The sequence below is a fragment of the Saccostrea cucullata genome, unplaced genomic scaffold, assembly GCF_032062105.1.
Source record: "Saccostrea cucullata isolate Sc308-1 unplaced genomic scaffold, CSIRO_AGI_Scuc_v1 ctg760, whole genome shotgun sequence".
Taxonomy (NCBI): domain Eukaryota; kingdom Metazoa; phylum Mollusca; class Bivalvia; order Ostreida; family Ostreidae; genus Saccostrea; species Saccostrea cuccullata.
In genome coordinates, this window is record NW_026920159.1 from 21,356 (window position 1) to 30,755 (window position 9,400).

At 32.7% G+C, this 9,400-nt stretch overlaps 1 long non-coding RNA gene across 2 annotated transcripts; it reads right to left on the reverse strand.

Annotated features, from left to right (window-relative positions):
* Positions 1 to 4,026: 4,026 nt before the first annotated feature.
* LOC134244393 (uncharacterized) lies at positions 4,027 to 8,531 on the reverse strand. 2 transcript variants are annotated; one of them, XR_009987217.1, is made up of 5 exons: positions 8,427 to 8,531; positions 7,296 to 7,401; positions 6,560 to 6,613; positions 4,878 to 4,983; positions 4,027 to 4,195 (listed from the first exon to the last, which is right to left on the reverse strand). It is a non-coding gene; the product is annotated as an uncharacterized LOC134244393 (long non-coding RNA). The 2 variants fall into 2 exon arrangements; XR_009987214.1 differs by lacking the exon at positions 8,427 to 8,531 and having other exon boundaries at positions 4,028 to 4,195; positions 7,296 to 7,465.
* Positions 8,532 to 9,400: the final 869 nt, after the last annotated feature.

A 9,400-nucleotide genomic window follows, 5' to 3' on the forward strand; every position in this document is an offset into this window, starting at 1 on the left:
TACCTAGGAGCACAGAAGAAGATTTTTAAAGTATTTATGTATTTTCACTATATAACCAATAGAGCCCCGTCCTAACACCAGAACCCCTGACCCTGGGGCCATAAAATTCACAATTTTGGTAGAGACACTCTTGCTCATCATAACTTTGCACTTAGTTAGTTTATTTAATACCTAGGAGCAGGGAAGAAGATTTTCAAAGAATGCATGTATTTTCACTATATAATCTATAGAGCCCCACCCTAACACCAGAATCCCTGACCCTGGGGCCATAAAATTCACAATTTTGGTAGTAACACTCTTGCTCATTATAACTATGCACTTAGTTGGTTTATTTAATACCCAGGATCACAGAAGAAGATTTTCAATGAAATAATGCATTTTAACTATATACTTATTTAGCCCCGCCCTAGCACTAGAACCCTTGACCCCAGGGCCATGAATTTCACAATTTTGGTAAAGGACTCAATGCTGATTACAATCATGCAAACAGTTTGACTGCTTGATGTCCAGGAGTAAAGAAGAAGATTTTCAAAGATTGCACTAATTTTAGTGGTTTTGGCCCCACCCCTCAGGCCCCAGGGGGGCAGGGATCATGAAATTCACAATTTTTGTTCCCCTTCACCCATAGATGCTTTGTGCCATATTTGGTTGAAATTGGTTCAGTGGTTGCAGAGAAGAAGAAGAAAATGTTCAAATGTTAACGCACAACGCACAACGCACGACGCACGACGCACGACGACGGACGAAAACAGATGGCAATAGGTCACCTGAGTTTACTCAGGTGACCTAAAAATTGGTAAAAATTACATTCAAAAACAGGTAAATAAAACAATTCAACCTAGCATATAAATATATCAAGTATGCACTTTTCCATAATATTTTGAAATGTCCAAGTGTTTTTAGCCGATGGAATAAGATTTAACAATGGATAGCTCAAAGCATGAAAGTGAATAGATTTAAATCACGTGTTCAATGCTTTGTTATTCATGTGGTCAGATACGGGTTGAAATTTCTAAACAAGGTAGCTTTACTATAGAGACAAGTACCCGTGATTTTGAGATTTTGGGAAAATAAACAATGAGCGCACGATTGTTTCAATTTCTTTAATGGATGTAAATGATAAGTATTACTTTTTACGTTAACCATAAAAACAGCAAATTGAAACATCAATGCGCTCATATAAAAATGGGCTTACAAATCGGGGGTGTGGGCTAAAGTCTATGAGAAATTGATGTAAACAAAGTACCCCTGCTATATTATTCAGAAAAATACCTAATTACAGTTTATGAAAGGAAGTTTTTAAATTGAAATTAATAAACTACAATGTTTAATGGAAAGATTGGAGCAAAATTATGTAGAAAATCTGAAAGTTAATTTTTTTGTAAATATTTGGGGGGAGGGGGGGATGTCAAACAAAGACGTTTAAACGATTCATTCTTTGAAGATAATTTAGTTATAGAAGAAGGTATGGCTTTAGGTTTATTGCGCCCTAAAATGTAATAACATCAAAATAGTTTTGAAACTGGCATAAATATTAGTTAATAAATGACTCTGATAAATCAGGAAAGAATATAACATGAAGGTTTACCATTCTGCAAATATGACGTCATTAATGTGAAGCATTTCTCTATTTCCAACAGAAAAAAGTCTCAAATTGGCACATTTCAAGGGTGATTCTCCTTTATAAAACAGTGTCAACAGTCATCGCCCACGTTAATTTCTTTATATTTTGTGCAAAATTCAATAACAAATCACATATCTCAAGATCTTTGTTGGTGATGCCTGTGGACAATGTTATCTGAAAGAAAATTTCATTGCAACTGCAATTTTCTAAGAAAATACGGGAAAAGGCACATGTTTATGACGTCATAATCAGCATTTAAAAACACATGTGAGAAAAATAACTTGAGTGATTTTTCTGCATTGAATTTCAATTATTTCAGTTTTCAACTTTTACACCAGTTTCATTTTTTTTTAAATCACAGGGAAAAAATTGTATGGAAACCATACCTTCTTCTATCGTTTTTGAAAAAAAAAAATGTTTGCAAAACGTCTATAATTCGGTATTTTTCATATCCTAGCTGAAATGGATGAAATTATACATTTCCGGATAGAGATCGTGAGGTAATTGTGTTAACAGTGTTAATAACTGTTATAATACCATCTCGTTAATTTGGTTTTCCTGCATTTTTTGATAATTGAATCACCGTTGAGAAGTGCTTTTTTGGGGAGGGGGGGGGGGCTTTTTTGAAGTTATCTATCAGATAAGTTATTTAACAAAGTTTTTTACATAGACAATTTAGCCACATATGATCCACATATGAATTGCCTTTCATATTAGGATCATATGTGGATCATTATTGAATCGTATGTAAATACAGTCATATGAGAATCATATGTGGTTAATCATATGAGAATCATGTGATCAGACATATGTTAATCACATGAAGTAATTTACATATGATTCTCATATGAATGGTCATACATATGAGAATCATATGTTTATTTTGGCAATGTCATATGAGAATCATATGAAACTGATCATATGAGAATCATATGAAACCATATTCACTAATTTCCACTCCTTATACCTGGTTAAAATCATTTGATTATTTTCACAGTGATCACATGAGAATCATATTAAACAGTATTCATATGAAAATCATGAAACAGTGTTCACTATTTGTCCTTCCCAGATCGCAAGACTATGTTGGGCCAACATTGGCAAAAGGTTGTATGGTTGGCGTTGGGGAAACAACGTTGGGCCAACGTTGGACCAATGTCATCATGCCAACCTTCTCGACCATGACAGAATTCCTTTGTTGGCCCAACGTTGGTCCAACGTTAGCAACTTCCATACACTTTACTTCCCAAGGAAGGAGGGATGTTGGTCCAACGTTGGTCCATTGTTTGTAATACACTATTAAAGAGAGTGTCTTTTAAAGTTGGTAGTAAAATGTCGGCACAACGTTGGCCCGATGTTTGTAATACACCCTTAAAAAAAGTGTCTTTTAAAGTTAGTAGTAGTATGTTGGCCCAACGTTGGCCCGATGTTTGTAATACACCCTCAAAGAATGTGTCTTTTAAAGTTGGTAGTAGTATGTTGGTCCAACGTAGGCCCGATGTTTGTAATACATCCTCAAAGAAAGTGTCTTTTAAAGTTGGTAGTAGTATTTTGGCCCAAAGTTGGCCCGGAGTTTGTAATACATCATTTAAGAAAGTGTCTTTTAAAGTTGGTAGTTGCATGTTGGCCCAACGTTGGCCCGATGTTTGTAATACACCCTTAAAGAAAGTGTCTTTTAAAGTTGGTAGTAGTATGTTGGCCCAATGTTGGCCCGATGTTTGTTGGATGACTGTATTTGTTTAGATCTGATATATTCAACATTTTAAATTTTAACTTAAGTGATCAAAGCACCAAAGAGTGTTTTATTATATTTTTTGAATTGTGCACATGCATGATTATATATTTGAAATTAAACCCCATGATTTTTTTTTTCATGAGCGTTGTATTCATGCAATTTAGAGAAGATTAGATACGTTCTCAGGAACAGGATGTGAATGAAGCCTACATATACAAAAATCAAAATGACACAGCTTTAGAGGACAAACACCACCAAATGTTTTCCCATAGACTTCCATACAAACTTTAGCCCCTCTCACTGATACATACATTGAATTTCGGGCAAATGACCTTTTTTTCGTGAAAGTTCGAGATATTGGAAAACAAAAAATGCCAGAAAAAATATACCGTGCCGTTGCACTTTTACTTTCAATTTCCATTTGTTTACAACTAGGTGCGTTTGACACCAAATGAAAATCTCTAGCCAAAGTACATCCCTCCCTTCAATTTTTTACCTGTAACTCCTATATACCTCAAAGAAACCCAAGTCTTGATATCAGATTTTTATCAACTTTATTTCACTTGTCAAATACATAACAAGTCTTTTCTCTTATTGACCAATCACGTGCCAGCTAGCATTATCTCCTCCGCACAATCTTGGGTGTCCAAAATGTCTGCGCCCATGTATTTGTTTATGTATAGAGTAAAAGAAACATTTGTAAAAAGTGGTCAATTTAGTAAATTTAGAACACATATCCATTGCTTATCTGACCTCTTGAATATTGGGACTGACAGTCTTACCTTAAGTACACCATTGGCTGTTACATTTCACACCCCAGTCAATCAGACCCACATCTGTGAAACAGAAAAGATGTCTATAAATTGAAGCATTTTTCTATTTTTCCTTCAAACTTTTGAAATAAAATGATTAATCTAGCATATGTTTTGCTTGTCTTTCTTATTATCTCTAATAATTTCTCAAGGAAGATCATGTTAATCATTCAGGGTATCAGGTACCCGTTATCAATGAAAAATGAAGAAAATCAGCAGGTTTTTGTAAGAAAAGCTGGGTTATGGAAAGAGTGAAAACTAATATAAATAAAATAATCAATGGAAAGAATAGAGAATTATATGTAGTTCAAATGTACATAAGATTGAAAAAAAATCTATCAGCAGTGGGTTGCTGGCATCAGAGAATCAAATACATCCCCACTGAAAATTTTGTAATTTTGAAGGGGGTGACCTACATTTTAGCCAATTTTCATGAACATTTCATGTATTTGATGTTAAATGTGTACATTCTCATAAAAGGCAAATATATTTATTTGCATATCATTTCTCATTATTGACCTAATTAATAAATTGATTCAATGCCAAGGGCAGATAAATCATATTGTCTGACTGAATAAAGTGCTCAATTGTAAGCAAAGTGCTTAAACAACTGCAGTTCTGAGGAAATTATTTTCTAATAATCTATAAAAAGCTCTAAATAACTTAAATATTAAGAGATTAACTAGATTTTCTAAGAAAACAATACCTTGGAACTCTTAATGAAAGCAAAGGGATCATCCCGAGAGTATCCATGTGTTGTTCATTGTAAGAGGGTAGGGTTCATTAATCTCTTCCTTCTTGAGAATGCATCGCTGAAATACATTTTATTGTATTAAAACATACTGATAAATGCATCTAGTAGCTTATATCATATTTTTTTATTCTTAACACCTTCTTTTGATTTTTTAAGCATTTGTGATGTAATACCTTTAAAATAATCATGTTAAAATAGAATTTTCTTATATAATTATTTTAAAGAATAAAAAAGAAATTGAAAAAAAAATAACTGCAGATAAGCATGACTCTTGTTATTCAAATAAACTAGATTTTAACAAATTTCCCTCATTTTACAGCATGATAAGAGCACAAAATTACCCCCCCCCCCCTTTCAGCAGAATATCAAGATTGGATATGGCAAGGTGGAGGGATATTGAGATACCTTTTTCATAATTTTTCCAGTTATAATTTTTTTCATATTTATTGCATATTCAATGTATTTTCTGCAAAAATATATTGAACTGTAATTTAGATTAAATTTCCAACTAGTAATCTGTAAGTTTCACCAAAAGTATAACTTTTATTTCAAGCCAGCACTGATTACATAACTGAAACTGGCTTTGCTGCTGGATTATGCCCCTTATGTAAAAACAAAGTAATCTAATTAGTAAATAGCAGTCAAATTTTGTTATAAATCATTCAATCAACTCTGATTAACACAAATTTGAAAGAGGATTAGTCAATCTGTTCCAATGTCTACACTCATAAAATACATGAATTTAAATAAATTTCTCAAACTGCGAGGGGGATATTCATATGTTTTGTGTATTGATGATGCCCATAAATATTGATATTGCATTATTTACAATATTCACAGTTAATTTCGATATAAATATTTATTTGAAATTATTTACATGTACATTTATTGAAAATATGAGAGCTAGTGCACAAATTTTGGCGATTTTGCACTATGTGCAGTCCCCATTGTGAGCCCCAATTTACCCAAACCCTCTAATTTTTAAACAAATAGTCAAAACTAACTAAAATATATTCTCAATGCCAAAAAAATAGGAACCGATTGACTTTTAGGCTGTAATCAATTTTTATCCCTGAAATCATACCTTTTCTATAGGACAAACACCACCAAATGTTTTCCCATAGACTTCCATACAAACTTTAGCCCCTCTCACTGATACATACATTGAATTTCGGGCAAATGACCTTTTTTTCGTGAAAGTTCGAGATATTGGAAAACAAAAAATGCCAGAAAAAATATACCGTGCCGTTGCACTTTTACTTTCAATTTCCATTTGTTTACAACTAGGTGCGTTTGACACCAAATGAAAATCTCTAGCCAAAGTACATCCCTCCCTTCAATTTTTTACCTGTAACTCCTATATACCTCAAAGAAACCCAAGTCTTGATATCAGATTTTTATCAACTTTATTTCACTTGTCAAATACATAACAAGTCTTTTCTCTTATTGACCAATCACGTGCCAGCTAGCATTATCTCCTCCGCACAATCTTGGGTGTCCAAAATGTCTGCGCCCATGTATTTGTTTATGTATAGAGTAAAAGAAACATTTGTAAAAAGTGGTCAATTTAGTAAATTTAGAACACATATCCATTGCTCATCTGACCTCTTGAATATTGGGACTGACAGTCTTACCTTAAGTACACCATTGGCTGTTACATTTCACACCCCAGTCAATCAGACCCACATCTGTGAAACAGAAAAGATGTCTATAAATTGAAGCATTTTTCTATTTTTCTTTCAAACTTTTGAAATAAAATGATTAATCTAGCATATGTTTTGCTTGTCTTTCTTATTATCTCTAATAATTTCTCAAGGAAGATCATGTTAATCATTCAGGGTATCAGGTACCCGTTATCAATGAAAAATGAAGAAAATCAGCAGGTTTTTGTAAGAAAAGCTGGGTTATGGAAAGAGTGAAAACTAATATAAATAAAATAATCAATGGAAAGAATAGAGAATTATATGTAGTTCAAATGTACATAAGATTGAAAAAAAATCTATCAGCAGTGGGTTGCTGGCATCAGAGAATCAAATACATCCCCACTGAAAATTTTGTAATTTTGAAGGGGGTGACCTACATTTTAGCCAATTTTCATGAACATTTCATGTATTTGATGTTAAATGTGTACATTCTCATAAAAGGCAAATATATTTATTTGCATATCATTTCTCATTATTGACCTAATTAATAAATTGATTCAATGCCAAGGGCAGATAAATCATATTGTCTGACTGAATAAAGTGCTCAATTGTAAGCAAAGTGCTTAAATAACTGCAGTTCTGAGGAAATTATTTTCTAATAATCTATAAAAAGCTCTAAATAACTTAAATATTAAGAGATTAACTAGATTTTCTAAGAAAACAATACCTTGGAACTCTTAATGAAAGCAAAGGGATCATCCCGAGAGTATCCATGTGTTGTTCATTGTAAGAGGGTAGGGTTCATTAATCTCTTCCTTCTTGAGAATGCATCGCTGAAATACATTTTATTGTATTAAAACATACTGATAAATGCATCTAGTAGCTTATATCATATTTTTTTATTCTTAACACCTTCTTTTGATTTTTTAAGCATTTGTGATGTAATACCTTTAAAATAATCATGTTAAAATAGAATTTTCTTATATAATTATTTTAAAGAATAAAAAAGAAATTGAAAAAAAAATAACTGCAGATAAGCATGACTCTTGTTATTCAAATAAACTATATTTTAACAAATTTCCCTCATTTTACAGCATGATAAGAGCACAAAATTACCCCCCCCCCCTTTCAGCAGAATATCAAGATTGGATATGGCAAGGTGGAGGGATATTGAGATACCTTTTTCATAATTTTTCCAGTTATAATTTTTTTCATATTTATTGCATATTCAATGTATTTTCTGCAAAAATATATTGAACTGTAATTTAGATTAAATTTCCAACTAGTAATCTGTAAGTTTCACCAAAAGTATAACTTTTATTTCAAGCCAGCACTGATTACATAACTGAAACTGGCTTTGCTGCTGGATTATGCCCCTTATGTAAAAACAAAGTAATCTAATTAGTAAATAGCAGTCAAATTTTGTTATAAATCATTCAATCAACTCTGATTAACACAAATTTGAAAGAGGATTAGTCAATCTGTTCCAATGTCTACACTCATAAAATACATGAATTTAAATAAATTTCTCAAACTGCGAGGGGGATATTCATATGTTTTGTGTATTGATGATGCCCATAAATATTGATATTGCATTATTTACAATATTCACAGTTAATTTCGATATAAATATTTATTTGAAATTATTTACATGTACATTTATTGAAAATATGAGAGCTAGTGCACAAATTTTGGCGATTTTGCACTATGTGCAGTCCCCATTGTGAGCCCCAATTTACCCAAACCCTCTAATTTTTAAACAAATAGTCAAAACTAACTAAAATATATTCTCAATGCCAAAAAAATAGGAACCGATTGACTTTTAGGCTGTAATCAATTTTTATCCCTGAAATCATACCTTTTCTATAGGACAAACACCACCAAATGTTTTCCCATAGACTTCCATACAAACTTTAGCCCCTCTCACTGATACATACATTGAATTTCGGGCAAATGACCTTTTTTTCGTGAAAGTTCGAGATATTGGAAAACAAAAAATGCCAGAAAAAATATACCGTGCCGTTGCACTTTTACTTTCAATTTCCATTTGTTTACAACTAGGTGCGTTTGACACCAAATGAAAATCTCTAGCCAAAGTACATCCCTCCCTTTAATTTTTTACCTGTAACTCATATATACCTCAAAGAAACCCAATTCTTGATATCAGATTTTTATCAACTTTATTTCACTTGTCAAATACATAACAAGTCTTTTCTCTTATTGACCAATCACGCGCCAGCTAGCATTTTCTCCTTTGCACAATCTTGGGTGTCCAAAATGTCTGCGCCCATGTATTTGTTTATGTAGGGGTTTTTCCTATAGTTAAACTGAAACAAAAGTTAGGCATTCGCTATCACGTGACCACACTGTGGAGTGAGCTGTCAGATTCAATTGTTCACAGGTGGCGATAATGCAGGGCAAGCAAAAAGAGGTGAAATTTAAATTTGTGGATTATACACTTGCTATACAGCTGCATTTAGAAGCGATGTAAGTATATTTATTCTTATTTATTCGGTAAAATTGACTCGGAGTTCATTCTTGTCATGTTTTTGCAAACAAGCAGTGTAAGTTAAGGTTAAAAAACATCGTTTAAGTTGTTCCTATCTATCTAATTCTTAACTGTCTATTACAGACACGATTGTAACAAAGAAATTCAGTCAGAGACTGCACGGAAAACAAATGTTGTGGCAGTACATGTAAATAACAATGAAATGGAAGACCATGCATAAGAAGTGTATAAAGTATGAGTCCGTGTGACAAAGATCAAGATAAAGAAAACGGGAGGGGACGAAGGGACGGAAAAAGAGCGGGAATACAACAAAAGGACTATAA